Genomic DNA, 16,227 nt, shown 5'->3' on the forward strand with positions numbered 1-16,227 from the left:
CAATCTCTTACGTTTGTATGATAACTGATAATAAAGTAATATTAAACTTTATGTAATAGCTTGTTAAAACTACGACTTTTGGGATAAGGCCTCAATTTTAGAATTCTTCGAAAGTGTGTATTTGATGAAATATAGCAACATATTTTGTGTTGAAGACTTCATCGATATATCAAATATAAACCAGTTATCTGAAATAAAATGGAGTGGCATAACGAAGGCAGTTCACGATCAAACTTCGAAACACACAATGTTCACATAACAATGTGACAAAATTAATGGGTTTCAGTTTGGAATCGTAATTTTGTAATTTATCGGAAGTGGATATCTTATAAAATATAGCAATATAATTTTATATTTTATATTGAAAGGTCTTTTTTATATCTTAAATCTAGGCAAAAAATTTGAAGTGTTATGCAAAAGCGCCAATCTCTTTCGTTTGAATAATAATAAAACCTCTATTTTGGAAATTCGTTGGAAGTGGATATCTGATAAAATACAGTAATATATTTTATGTTGAAGACTTCTTCGTTACATCAAGTCAATAGCTATATCGATATAATAAAGCTAAATATTTGTTTTTCACAAGTTCTAAACCGATGTTAGACACACACACACATACACACATATATACACTGCCGCTCACATAAATTTGGCCACCCCATCAAAAATCTGTCAAACTTTGAAGTTTTGTACCTCTATAAGGAATCAACCGATCAAAAAAATTCAAAGTACGTTTTGAAGCTTGTACCAAGCCCTTCGATATACTATATGATCACAATATTTAAAAAAATAATGTTTAATTAATTTTTTATAAACAAATGAAAAAAAAAAATTTTCAATTTTTTTCGTCCATTTTCAAATTGGCATAACTTTGTTAAAAATAATTGGATTAAAAAAAAACAAAATGGAGGTTAAAGCTATGGTAATACATACAGTTGCAAATAAACATAAGTATTAACTAAAAAATAAATACAACTATTCAAATAAAGTGAAATACGTCGAAGATTTATTAAAATAATAACAAACTTCAAGCCATCAATTTCATATTATAAATAACTTCAAACAACCAAAAAACATAAGTACGTTAGCATTAAACACATTAACAATAACAATAAACATATTACAAAAATTCATTTATTGACATAATAAATCATTTTTAAGTCATTAACTTCATTTTATAAATTATGATCAATTACAACAATCAAAACTATCAATTATTTGTCACACAAAAAATAACTTCTTTGGTCTTCTTTATTCAACTAAATAAACATATCACAAAGTAAACAAATTTAAACTTTTTTTTCGTCAAAGAATCCATCTTTGCTTTTGATTACAGCTTCGCACAACCGTGGCATTCTCTCTAACAATTTGTCTAGTGTTTCTGTTGCTATTTTCTCCCATTCATCTTGTAGAATTTCCCACAAATGAGCAGCTGAAGTTGGACATGATTTACATACTTTTCGATCAAGTTCTTCCAATAACAATTCTATAGGATTCAGATCCGGTGACTGTGGTGGCCATTCCATAACTTGTATTTTTTTTCTCAAGATTTGCTAAGTAATTTTTACATATTTTCGCTGTATGCTTCGGATCATTATCTTGTTGAAAAATAAAGGATGGACCGATGAGTCGTGTACCAGACGGAACCACATTATATTGTAAAATTTTTTGAACTTCTCCTTTACCAAAATTCCATCTACTTTTTTGAAATCACCGACTTTTGAATTTCCGAAGCATCCCCATACCATAACTAACCCACCGCCGTGCTTCACCGATGGAATTAGACAACTTTCCAAATATTTTTCGTTGTTTTGCCTTCGAATATACGTCCGACGTTTAGAACCAAAAACTTCGAATTTAGATTCGTTACTCCATAACACACGTTTCCAGTCACTTAAATTCCAAAGCCGATATTTTTTAGCCCATTCCAATCTTTTCTTTTTGTTTACTTTTTTTAATAATGGTTTTTTCTTTGCAATTCGGCCGTGTAAACCTTTTTCAACAAGTCTTCTTTTAACAGTAGATACACTTATTGGTGTGTCAAGATGTTCATTAACTTGAGCCGTGATTTCTGAAGCTGTGAGATGTCTGTTTCGAATACTCAAAAGCGCTATGTAGTCATCTTCTTTTGCTGTAGTTTTTCTTTTCTTTTTCTTTGGTTTTGTAGCGATGTTTTGTTCAGTCAAAAACTTCTTTATGTTGTAATCTACAGTGCCTTTAACGATTTGCAGTTCATTTGCTATTTTTCGTCTACTGTAGCCAGTTTTATACAAAATAATTATTTGCAAACGAACTTGCTCTGTCAAGTGCTTGGCCATGGCTATCGATCGATCGAGATCCGTAAACAACTAAGTAAATCATCGATTAAACTTGTAACTCTCCTTGAAACATGGTTACGAAAAATTTTTGTAAACACAAGACACTGTTTCGCATATACATAGTAGTGTATTGTGGCGCAGAAATCCCGCAAAACTTATAGTCTTTACTTTTATATCAAGGTATACTCGTATATATGCGTGCATTCATTGTATACGAACTACTATTATCATAGGTACGATACCATTATAAAGTAGATTGTATACCGATTGTAAAAAATATCCATTATTTATTTTAATCAATACTATGTAAACAAGTCGTATAACTCATTATATAATATTTCACTAAAAGTTTAATAAATAATTGTAAATAAAAATCTTTTTCCTGGTAAAAAAAAAAATTTTTTTTAAATTTGAATATTTTACGTTGAATTCGTATTCGTTGAGTTAAAACGCATAATTTTTGCTCTTATGATTTTTATAGTTTGACTCATAGTTTTTGAGTTATGAGCTGTTGAAAAAAAAGTGATTTTTTTACATAAAATTAAAAAATTCCCTAAAAAATTAATGAACCGAAATTCTGCATAGCGCATTTCAAAGAGGAGTACCACAGCTTTAACCTCCATTTTGTTTATTTTAATCCGATTATTTTTAATAGTTATGCCAATTTGAAAATGGACCAAAAAAATTGAAAATTTTTTTTTTCATTTGTTTATAAAAAATTAATTAAACATTATTTTTTTAAATATTTTTATCATATATTGAAGGGCTTGGTATAAGCTTCAAAACGTACTCTGAATTTTTTAGATCGGTTGATTCCTTATAGAGGTATAAAACTTCAAATTTTAACAGATTATTGATGGGGTGGCCAAATTTATGTGAGCGGCAGTGTATACGTATAATATATATAATCCTTCGTCTGTGTACATATATGAACAAATCCTAAAGACTTTTGATTTTTCGTAAAAATAGAATATGCCAATTTTTGGAGCACACTTTTGAAATTTATTCAGAACCATAAAAATTAGTGTAAGAATTGATAGAATAGCCGATCTTAATTTTTTATACAATGCTCCACCAGTTACAACCCTTTTTTCATAACAGTATAATAGTACCGAAAAAGTTATATATCTCTCTGTCTTTCTCCATATGTAATACATACCTATATATCCAAACACACACTTACGTATACTGTCGTCCACCTACTTTGGGCTCCCCGCTGCAAAATTAGTCAAAACTAGAATTTAAACTTAAATGTCTCTCGTAAAAGTTAACATACAGAGTCGCCCGGAAGCGCGTTTGAAAGGTCTTTTCAAGAGCTTCAAATGGTATGACTCGTGGATGTCATCGATTGTTTTTCAATTTTTTGCAAGCTATAATTTAACATTAAAAATTCGGAAAATTTTTTGCTAACTTTGAAAATTTATCAAATCTGGAAAAAATCTTACAAACATTTATGTTAGAGCATTTTTTAGCCGTTATCTAGCTCTTTCTCAATCACTGGTCAAAAAAGCATTTTCTTCAAAACCAATTCGCGCACAGGCATTTTTTCTGGAAAGTGACAGTATTTTAAACATTTTTTATCTCCTTAAATTCTTAAAATTCAAAAAAATGTTTATTTTTGCAAGTGTATAATGAGCGCGATCGCCGTTCGTTATGTCTCTCTCCCCTATATATTAATATACCCTTATAAATTAAATATTTATTAATACTAAGTTTTAGGGGACTGAAGTGAGGTACGAGGTCGGTTCAGAAAACTATCGCGAATTTTGTATGTTTTCAAAAATGTGAACGACGAACAACGTGCCCGACGCCCGAGCACGTCAACAACAGACAAAAACATTGATATAGTGAAGAAAATAGTATTGGCCAATTGTCGAATATATTATTTATTTATTCATGAATATCTATTTTATCTTCTTTAAAGTAATCCCTCTCGGATATAATGCACTTGTGCCAACGATTTTTCCAATCCTCGAAGCACTGAAAAAAGTCATTTTTTGTGATCTTGTTCAGCTCCTCCTTTGATGCCATCTATATCTCCTCAATGGTGGCATAGCGTCGTCTTTTCATGGGCCTTTTCAGTTTTGAGAACAAGAATAAGTCACAAAGGACCAGGTCTGGGGAATACGGTGGCTGCGGCACCATTACTATGTTGTTTTTGGCCAAATATTTGCGCACAAATAACGATGTGTGAGCAGGGGCGTTATCATGGTGCAAAAACCAGTTTTTGTTCTTCCATAAATCCGAACGTTTCTGGCAGATTGCTTCGCGCAAATTATGCACAACTTTCAGGTAATATTCCTTATTGACCGTACTACCCTGTGGCAAGAACTCATGATACACGATGCCCTTGTAATCGAAGAAAACTGTGAGCAAAACTTCACGTGCGATCGAACTTGGCATGCTTTTTTCGATCTTGGCTCATGCGGCAGCTTCCATTGGAATGATTGAGCTTTGGTTTCCACATCATACCCATAAATCCATGATTCATCGACAGTTATGATCCTCTGGAGCACATTTAGGTCGTCACGGACCGAGTTTAACATCTCCTGAGCAATGTTAACGCAATGCTGTTTTTGGTCGAAATTAAGCAGTTTTGGCAAGAATTTCGCGGCGATCCGACTCATGCCCAAATCATTGGTTAAAATCAAATGGCGAATGGCATGAGCCAATCAATATGTTTAGATCCTTTGTTGTTGACGTGCTCGAGCGTCCGGCACGTTGTTCGTCGTTTACATCTCGGCCCACTAAAAACATTTTGTACCACCGATAAACGTTGCTTTGGTCCAAAGTAGCTTCACCATATATAACAGTCAACATTCGTAATGCGTCCGCGCAGTTTATTTTGTTTTTCACACAAAATTTCACAGATTCTTTGATCCATTTTTTAAAATAGAAAAAATCGAAGACGAGCCAAAACACATCCAAGCAAAGTAGCTGTCAAAAGTTAACTAAACATTCAAAATGGTTGACCTTATGATTGGACGCGAACTAACGTGCGTCGGCTTGTGATCCGATTTCCCTTGGTTTTTCTTACTTTCGGCAACGAGATTGGCGGCGATATCCAGGACAGTAGAGCTCGGAGAGTCGAAGGATAAAGCAAGAGAGTGAGATTGTTTGTATGCGTGCGACGGTCTTCTGCTATCAGAGCCTACCTCTTTGGAGGCCCTTCTTGTCGTTGAGCACCTGCTGCAAACCATCTTCTTCGGGTCAGCGATTTGTAAGTACCGTCGCGCACCTTATATCTCCCTCTTAAATTGGCTTTTTGCTTTCTCTCTCTCTCTCTCAGCTTTGCCATACATGTATATATATATTTCTTTGCGGAAGGTTAGATTTCACTTGAGGGAAGTGTGGACGTGTCTTGGATGTGAGCGCGAGTTTTGGCGAGAAAGTCAAAGAGGAAAAGTGTTCGAGGAGAGAAATAGAGGTGAAAAGAGCGTGGAGGTGGAGGAAAAGTGGAGAGGAGAGAGAGAGGCCAGGAGAGGAGCAGGAAAAAGCAGAGAGAGAGGAATAAAAAAAAAAATAAAGTTGAAGTTAAGAGAGAAAACCAGAAAGCGGGAAAGACAAGCAGAGAGGAGGGGCGGTAAGAAGTAAAGGCAGAGACAGAAAAGGTAAGACAGGGAATAAAGGTGGGATCACGGGTAGTTATAAAGAATCGAATTAAGGCGTACGAGATAGGATGGAAAGATTTGTGACAACAGAAAAAATAAGAGATAAAGGTGGAAGGTTGGATAAAAAAGGCCCAGAGGAGGAAAAGAAGAAAAGAGTAAAGGTGGCGAGGCGGATAGAAAGCGGGGAGGGGCTGAGGGAGAATATTAGAGGAGAAATGAGGGAGGCAAAGAGATGCAAGAGTGAGAGCGAGGGAAGCGAGATGGACGGGGAGGGGGGAGAAGGACTGGACAACACGATAAGAGAAGGGGGAAAAAGTAGTGGTGCAGAAGAAATAATGGAAAAGATACGGACAGACATAAGGGAATTAAGAGAGGTATGGGAGGAGGAAAGGAAAGAATGGACAGAAATGTTTAAAGAAATAATGGGAAAAATGGAAAGAATGGAGGCAGAGGGGAAAAGAAGAGAAGAAAGGTGGGAGAAGGAAATAGGAAAAGTTAGGAAAGAACAAGAGAGAGAGAGAGAGAAGAAAGAAAGAAAGAGATGAAAGAAGAAAGAGAAAAAGCAGAACGTAGAGAAAAGAAACTGCAGGAAAAATGGGGAGAGAAGATGGACCAGTTGGAAGAGGAATGCTTGAAACTAAAAGAAAGCATAGAAGGAGGAAACAAGAAGCAAAGAGGTACAGAAGTAGGCAATAAGGAAGAATTAGAGCATATGAGAGAAAAAATGGATACAGAAAGTAGGATAAACAATATAATAGTGACAGACCTAGAGGGGGAGTTAATATGGGAAAAGAAGGGGGAGGCAGAGGTCTGGTTAAGGGAGGTACTAGAAATGAAAGGAGAGATAGTGAATCTGAGAAGAATAGGAGGAACAACGGAGAGAGATGAGCGGAGAGAAAGAAGAAAAAACATGTGGCAAATTAGATGCGCGTCATGGGAACAAAAAGAAGGAATTATGAAGAAGAAAAAGAATTTGGCACAGAAAAAGATATACATAGATCAGGACTGGACGTGGAAGCAGAGAAGGATAAAAGAGGAAGTAAGAAGGAAAGCGAAAGAAATAAGAAGTAAAGGTAAAGAGGTAAAGATGTGGCATAACGGGGTGAAATCAGAGGAAGAAGAATGGTGGTGGAGCGAGAGAGAGGGAAAAATGGTAGGAAAAGGGGTGGAAGGGTTTCGAAAGTAATAGGGATAAAGGAGAGAGAGAGAGAAGAGAAGGGAAAGAGGGGGGAGGAAGGCAGTAAAAATACTATTCTGGAACGGGGCGGGGGTGAGGAGCATGGAGGAAGATGACTGGGAATATGTTAGGGAATTTGACATAATAGGGCTAACGGAAACCTGGGTGAAGAGGCAAGGGGCAAGAACTGGTGTGGAGAAACAACTGAAAGGGTACAGTATAGAGTGGAGAGATTCAAGAAGAGAAGGAAGAAGAGGGAGAGAAATAGGGGGAGGAATAATGGCGGTAAGAGAGAGGAAAGGGATGAATAAGGTTGAATGGAAGAAAGAAAGGACAAGTGAGGTAATAGTAGGAGAAATAAAGATCGGAAGGAAGGAATACATGATAGCATCGGTGTACATGCAACATGAGAAGAAGGAAAACTATGAATACCTAAGTGAAGAGATAGAAGAGAACAGAGGAAAAACAATAATTATAGGAGGAGACTTCAACGCAAGAACAGGAACCGAAGGAAGGGAATGGGAGACAGAAGAAAAACTAGAAGAAATTAAGGCCAAGGATAAAGTGTTAAACGCAGAGGGAGAAGAAATGATAAAATGGCTAGGAGAAATGGGCTTAGTGATAACGAATGGGAGAAAAGAAGGAGATGAAGAGGGAGAAATAACATATATAGGAGCAAGAAGAATGTCAACGATAGAATATGTAGTAGGTAACGAGGAAGGTGATGAGGCGATAAAAAAGGTTCAAATAAAGGAGGGTAAAGTCGGACCACTTACCAATAGAGGTGGAATTGGGAGACAAAATAGCGGAAGAAAGAAAAGAAGAGGAAGAAAGAATGATAGACGACTGGAGTGAAGAAGGTATAAGGGAGTATCAGAGATGGATAGATGCAATAGAGGGAACAGATAAATGGAAAGATATAAAAAATAGAGTGAAGAACGCAGTTGTAAAAAAGAAGATAAGGAAAAAAAAGGATCAAAAAAAAGCTGGTGGAGAAAAGAATGTAAGGCAAAAAGGGATAGGGTGATGGCAGAGTTAAATAAGGTAAGAAAGGGGGAAGGAGACAGAAGCAAATATTTAGAAACAAAGAGAGAATACAGAGAGGAAATAAGAAAAGCAAAAGAAGAGGAAGGGAAAAGATAGGCAGAAGAAATAAGAACAGATAAGACGAGAAGAAAATTCTGGGATAAAGTGAATAGCAATAGGAAAAAAAGAATTGGATTAGATGAAAATATAGGAAAAGAAGAATGGATAAAGCACTTCAAGGAACAACTGGGAGAGAAAGAACAGGAAGAAAGTAAAGGGGAAGAAACCGAAGACAGCGAAGGAGAGGAAGGTGAAGAAATCAAAGAAAGAGAAGTAAAAGAGGTAATAAGAAAAATGAAAAAGAAAAAGGCGACAGGAGAAGATGGTATAGCAAATGAAGCTTGGGTGGAAGGCACGGAAGGCTTGATAAAAGATATGACAAAATGCTTAAATGGAATATGGAACGGAGAAGGATATTCGGAAGAATGGAGAAAGGGAATAATAGTACCAATATATAAGAAAGGGAGGAAAGAAGAAGTAGGAAACTATAGAGGAATAACGTTGATGGACACGGGATATAAAATATATGCGGAAATACTGAGAAAAAAACTAGAGAGAACTAGAAGCTAAAGAAACGCTAAGTGATACGCAGATGGGATTTAGGAAGAAAAGAGGAACAATGGACGCGATATTTATATGAAAAACAATAATAGGGAAGGAAATAAGGGAAAAAGGAGGAAAACTGTTCGTATTCTTTGCAGACATGAAGGCCGCTTTTGATAAAATAAAGAGGAAGAAAATATGGGAAACAATGAAAGAGAAAGGGATAAATAGAAAAATTAGGAAAAGAATAGAAGAAATATACAAGAAAACAGGGAGTAACGTAAAAGTTGGAGGAGAAATAATTGGGGGAAATAAAGGGTGCCCTTTGAGCACCACGCTATTTAATATTGCCTTCGCCGACCTGGAAGAAAAGATCAAGCAGGTGCAGGAAGGAGGGGTAGTGATAGGAAGGAAGAAAATATGGACATTAGGATACGCAGATGATATAGTGATGATGGCAAAGAGTGAAAGTGGAATGAAAGTAATGCTGAAAAAATTAAAAAGATACCTGGAAGAAAGGGGATTAGAGTTAAATGTAGGAAAATCAAAGATGATGAAATGCAGGAGAGGAGGAGGAAGGGGGAAGGAAAAAGAATTCGAATGGGAAGATGAGAAGATAGAGATGGTGAAAGAGTACAACTACTTATGATATGTGATAAGCAGAAATAACGGAAACAAAAAGTAGATAAAGAAGGTAGAAGGGAAAATAAATATGGGACTCGGAAAGTTATGGGGGCTAGGAGAAAAGCTATTTAGAGAAAACTGGGAGCTAAGGATGAACCTGTTCGATGCTCTGGCGAAAAGCGTGATTATGTATGGAGCAGAAATCTGGGGATGGAAGAGATATGATGAAATAGAAAGACTACAACTAAAATACATAAAGTGGGTTTTAGGATTAGATAGAAACACGCCAAGTTACCTAATACGATGGGAAACAGGAAGACAAGAAATGAAAGAAACAGCATTAGAAAGAGCAATGAAGTATGAAAACAAAATAAGAGAAGAAATAGATGGCTCAATAAGAAAAGAAGCATGGAGAGAACTAAAGACAAGGGAAAGAAATGAAAAAGATAAAAAGGGTAAGAAGGAGGAGAGAGAGGAAAGGAAAAAAGTAAAATTTACAGAGAGAGAGAAGAGCGAGATGAAATGAGGGAAGAGTTTTGGGAAGAAATAAGAGATGAGCTGAAGAAAAAAGATGAAAAAGAACTAGAAGAAAAGCTAGAAAAATCAAGATACATAAACGAGTGGAAAGAGCTGAAAGAAGAAATGAAAAGGTATAGGTTAAAGGAAATTCAGGGAGAGGAAAGAATAAAAGGCCTGCAAATAAGGGAAAGGCTTAGGCTAGGTAATGAAACGAGAGGAAGCAAGTATTGGGAAAAAGAAGAAAATAAGAGATGCAGAATGTGTATGAAAGAGGAAGAAAATTGGAAGCACATAGTAGAAAAATGTGAAAAAAGCAGAATGGAAGGGGAAGAATGGGAAAAAAATAATAATAGGAAGCAAAGAAAAGATAGCGTGGGTGATGGAGTTGAAATGGAAAAGAAGAAGAAATGAAGAGAAGAAAGAAAAAGAAAAGTAAGAAGACGAAGCTATAAGACCCTAGGGAGAGACGGAAACAGAAGACAGAGAAGCAAGACTCGCAGACACATCGACACACACACACACAAAACACAAACATACGCGCAATCATAAACATACTCATGTACACACACACACACAAGACACAAGTAACAGCAACTACATAAGCGAGAGAAAGCAGTATTGGAGGACGAAGCAAAATGGGAAAGAAGAAGATTCGAAGAAGAGAAAGAAAAAGGCAAATTATAAGATACTAAGGAAAAATAAGTGAGGTTGAGGAAAGGAAAGGCAGAGGGAGCAATAGGAAACAAGAAAAAGGTGTCAATGCCTTAATAACGAGAAAGATAGAGGAAATGATTAGCAAGAATGAGAGCAAAAGCAAAGGAAAGGCAAAGGTGAAAAGGCAAAAGAAAATATGCAAGAAAGAGAAAAACAGAAGAGAGGAAAAGGCAGATCTTGGAGAGAGAAAGAGGAAGAGAAGAGTAATCAGAAGAAAAATGAGAAGAAAAGAGGAACAGGCAGGCGTAGAAGACGAGGCCACAAGAGTTGCAGACACACCTACAAAGGCACATATTTACACAACATATACACACACACGCGCACGCACACACACACACATACATAATCAACTACACAAACTGGATACGAGACACAAATAGTAATATAAGAGATGTAAAGTAATGTAACATATAAGTTGTAAATAAATAAACTAAACTAACTATATTTCTTTGCTTGTTTGTTGTAACAATCGTGCTATTGCGAATAAATACGCCGTCTACTGTTCTCGCGCGACATATTTATTACTCATTCATCCGCCTATCCCGTCGACCCCTCGAGTTTCGCGTTTAGGCGTGCGAGTCTTGCACCTCGACCTGACATTGAAGCCACGACGCCCCGACAATACCTGATGGACTGAAGTCCCAGGTAGGAGACAAGCCGAGCCTTCCTGTCTGACCAAGCCCTGATTTATCTCATTTCTTTCTACTATCTTTTATTTATCTATGTCAACGGGATAAAACACCGTTACAAGTAGAATACTGAACTATTCTTATTTTAATTTTTTCGAAAAAACATTTTTCTTTCAACAACTGGTACGTCAAAAAGATAAAAAACTACATCAAATTTTTTTTTCATTTATTCGATATTATTCCATAATAAATGTCATGAATTTTACGAAAAAATGAATTTTCTCTTTTGTTTGTTCTTTGAAAAATTTTTCTCTTAAATTCATGATATTTATTATGGAATAATATTGAATGAGTGAAAAAAAAATTGATGTATTTTTCCATTTTTTTGGCGTACCAGCTGTAAAAAAAAATTTTTTAAGTCGAGAAAAATTTTTTTTCGAAAAAGTTAAGAAAAATAGTACAGTATTTTACTTGTAAACAAATATTTTTTTCTTTATATTTTTTTGAATTTTTAGAATTTACAGATATAAAAAATGTTAAAAAAAACTGTCACTTTCCGGAAAAAATGTCCGTGCGCGCGTTGGTTTTGACGAAAATGATTTTTTGACCAGTGATTGAGATAGAGCTAGATAACGGCTAAAAAATGCTCTAACATAAATGTTTGTAAGATTTTTTTTCCAGATTTGGCCAATTTTCAAAGTTAGCAACAAGGCTGATTCCACCTCAAATCATGCAGGGCACCGGGTGACCGGTAACGAAACAACATCAAAATACTTGGATAATGTTCTAGGCCCAAAATAAGACGACCCCTATTTTTTCTTTTCCCCCCAAGATGCATAGGTGCATCAACAACGTACTTGAAAGATGCACTTTCAGAAAACAGACTAACAAAAAAAAAATATCGTATTCAATTTCAATCGATTTGCGCATGCTTATTTATCATCGGAATCGAATAAATCTTTTTTTATACGATAGAGAAATACAGAGCCTTCAAATCTATGCATTAAAATAAATGCACTAATGCATTTCCGAGAAGATTATGCACTTTTTCCAAAAAAATGCATCTCATAAAAAACTCGATTTATTTAAAAAACCCCACTTTTTTTTGCGCTCATAATTTTTATGGAGATTCTCTGATACGCTACCTTCAATCCAGTATAGGTCTCATTTTCGGTTTCTACTTCGTTACTGAGAAAAAAAAATTTTTCAACTAGAAAATTTTTTATGTTGACTATCTTGCATTCACACTCACGAGCATTTAAATAACATGATAATCGGTGAGTATTGACTTGTTATGATGTCAGCTGTTGTCATAGACCTTTATGTGTGTAGTCCTGTTTGTGTATACAAATTCCATGATACATATAAATAGTCTTATCATTTATTCAGTAAGTAGCGACAGTGCGTGTTTGAATTTCTGCTTGACAACATGTCAGCTATGTTAACGTATTCTACGCAAAGATTAAAATGCCCCAATTATTTCAAAGTACATACTAAAGTGGTGTATAATAGCAACAAAGTGAATTTTAAAAAAATTGGTGACTATGCTGTATTTTTACAAAGAAAATTTACAAATCCTGATATAAAAGCTAGTGACAGTGTGTGTAGTAACTGCTATAAACGTATCGTTAAAGCTTGCGATGCAATACAAGCAGAAAAAGAAGAAGAAACAATGTCAGATGACAATATTTCAATGGAAGGGAATGACGAAGAAGACAAGTTTATAGATAAAATAATTGCTAATTTAGAAAATCCAATATCTCCTTTGCGTAAGAAAGGAAACATAAAAAATACAAGTGTTGAAAAATATGTTATGAAAAAAAAAAAGAGAGCTTGTATCATCATTCTCTGAAGCTACAAATTGTAAATTACAAAAGATTTATGATGTACCTATTGAGGAGCCTGTAAAAAAGTTAAATGATTATTTTCCTCAAGAATTGAGAGAAAATTTCTCTAAGGCCTTCAGTAATTGCTCATGTTTTTCAAAGGTGATCAAACTCTTAACAATTATCGTTCCTTTGTTAACAAAGTTCGAAATTTTGACGTTATTTCCTGAAGTTACTATTTACATGATTGATAAGGCAACAAAAATTGTTTCAAATCAAGGTAAAAATATAAATTTTTTGTTATGTAATAACAATCACTGCACAATTTTTTTGCGTGTTTTATTTTTATAGCTATTGTTATATTATCTCTAATCCAGGTATTTATACTAAACCAGAGCAGTACAATGGTCATCCACTGGATAAAAAAACAGGCGATATTGTCATGCAATATTATTTGAATGATGACTTTAATTGTTCGAGACAAAGTCCTAATAAAGCAGATGTTATAACAGTAAGAGAAAATGGCACGAAAGTTAAAAAAGTCAAGCGTTTTTTAACCCGAAGTTTAAAGGAAGTATATCACACTTTGAAAGAAGAGAATCCGGGTATAAAAATTAGCAAATCTAAGTTCTATTCCATGCGTCCAAAGCATGTTCTAATCGAACCAATGAATGACGTATGCTTATGTATTTATTGTGCCAACTTTGAGCTGTATTTAATTGCATTGAAAAACTTTATTGGTAAAAGTAGTGTTGACGTTTGCCGTTTACGTTCGACAGTTTTATCTTCTGTAGTATGTCCAGCACCTCAAGAAACGTGTTACTATGAAGAATGCGAGTTGTGTCCAGGTGCTGCGGGTGTCACATTTGACGTTTTGCATATAGATGAAACAGAGAATGATAATAATATAACGTTTGCGCTGTGGAATAAAGGAAACTTAGAAGCTAGAACAGCATCCGTCGCTACGTTCAAAGAAGAATTTACTAATCATGTAATTACAGTAACATCACATTTACGAATCAAAGAAGTACAGCGGTTAGCAATTAAAAATGAAAAAGAAAGAGTAAAATTATATTCCCAACATTTGCTAATACATATAGATTTTGCTGAGAACTGGTCAGTGATTTCAAAAAATCCAGTTCAAGGCAATCACTAGGTAAATAAACAAGTCTCTCTCTTCACTGCTGTCTGCTATGTGGGCAATGTCACAAAAAGTTTTGTGGTAGTAAGCGATGACTTAAAGCACGATTATTCCCACGCTTTACTAGCGATGCAAAAAATTATCGAAATTATTAGCGAAATGGAGGAAATTAATGGTGGTTCAATCAATTCTATTAGTATAGTATCTGATGGAGCTGCGAGTCATTTTAAAAACCGCTTTCAAATGCACGAATTCAAAAATTCAAAAATATTTAAGAAATGGTTATTTTCTGCGACTGGACATGGTAAAGGTGCTGTTGATGGTATAGGAGGTTTGGTGAAGCACTATGCCACAGTGCATAATTTACGTAGTTCTGAACTTGAAGCCATTCAAGATGCGAAGTGCTTCGTTGAACATGTTCAAAAGTACACTATGTCGATTAAATTGATTTATATGGAAGCATTTGAGGTTCAAAACTTTCGTAATCAGAAAATGGCAGAACGAATGGTGTCAAACAAATTCGAAGGCATTCAACGATGTCATATGTGGAAGTCAGTGATATCTGAAGGTAAATCGACATCGTTCATAGCTCGCACTGCTGTTCACTCTTGGGTAAAAATAGAAGAAAATAAAAAGAAAAAAATCAAAGGAAACGTAAAACAAAGAAAGTTTCGGTTAAAGCTGGAAAAATGTCTAAGAAACCTAAGAATGTCAAGAAGACTAATAAGAAAAAGAATGTAAAAAGAAACAAGACAAACAATAAAAAAATGTGATATAATCAATAAAAAGCTGTTGTACTTCTTTATTCATAAGCTTGCGAGTATGAGTGTATGATTGTCAACACAAAAATTTTTCTAGTTGAAAAATTTTTTTTTTCTCAGTAACGAAGTAGAAACCGAAAATGGGACCTATACTAGATTGAAGGTAGCGTATCAGAGAATCTCCATAAAAATTATGAGCGCAAAAAAAAGTGGGGTTTTTTAAATAAATCGAGTTTTTTATGAGATGCATTTTTTTGGAAAAAGTGCATAATCTTCTCGGAAATGCATTAGTGCATTTATTTTAATGCATAGATTTGAAGGCTCTGTATTTCTCTATCGTATAAAAAAAGATTTATTCGATTCCGATGATAAATAAGCATGCGCAAATCGATTGAAATTGAATACGATATTTTTTTTTTGTTAGTCTGTTTTCTGAAAGTGCATCTTTCAAGTACGTTGTTGATGCACCTATGCATCTTGGGGGAAAAGAAAAAATAGGGGTCGTCTTATTTTGGGCCTAGAACATTATCCAAGTATTTTGATGTTGTTTCGTTACCGGTCACCCGGTGCCCTGCATGATTTAAGGTGGAATCAGCATAATTTTCAATGTTAAATTATTGCTTGCAAAAAATTAAAAACAATTGATAGCACCCATGAGTCATACCGTTTGAAAGCTCTTGACCTTTCAAACGCGCTCCCGGACGACTCTGTAAGTTAACTTTTACGAGAGACTTGAACTTTACATTTTAGACTAATTTTTCAGCGGGGAGCCCAAAGTAGGTGGATAACAATGTACACATACACACACAACTCACAACGCTCACACACACACACACAAAACACTCATCATTTACAATAATGTTGGAAATGATTTTTAAATGAAAAAAAAACACGATAAAACATGAGCCATCAACAATATATTTATGACTTTTCGTACATCAAGAGAAGTTGCGATTAACATCGGACGATAACAATCTATAATAAATATTCACTATTTCAACAAAACAACCAGTTTAACAAAATTTGTAATAGCCCTATCCTTCTAATAAGTTTAATTAAGTTACCATTTTGTTATGAACTTTTACTGGTGATATTGAATAGAACACAGTAATTATTGACGGTTTGACATATTATTTTTGTGCTACTAAAATATGTCGGCAGTGAAAACAGTTTCTCGAGATATTTCGATCTTTGACATCGATTTAAAAGTTAGTTTCAGCGAGCACACACTTGTTTAGCGTTTGTTTAAGCGTCAATTAAACATAAAAAATGGTTATA

General features: G+C 34.9%; 1 protein-coding gene across 3 annotated transcripts in view; it reads right to left on the bottom strand.

Moving 5' to 3' along the window:
- Positions 1-16,227, bottom strand: part of LOC131666866 (sodium- and chloride-dependent transporter XTRP3) — a 1,010,463-nt gene that overhangs the window by 204,213 nt on the left and 790,023 nt on the right. The gene's annotated exons all lie outside the window — the stretch shown is intronic.

Source organism: Phymastichus coffea, unplaced genomic scaffold, assembly GCF_024137745.1.
Source record: "Phymastichus coffea isolate CEN01 unplaced genomic scaffold, Cenicafe_Pcof_1.1 PCOF00004, whole genome shotgun sequence".
Classification (NCBI taxonomy): Eukaryota; Metazoa; Arthropoda; class Insecta; order Hymenoptera; family Eulophidae; genus Phymastichus; species Phymastichus coffea.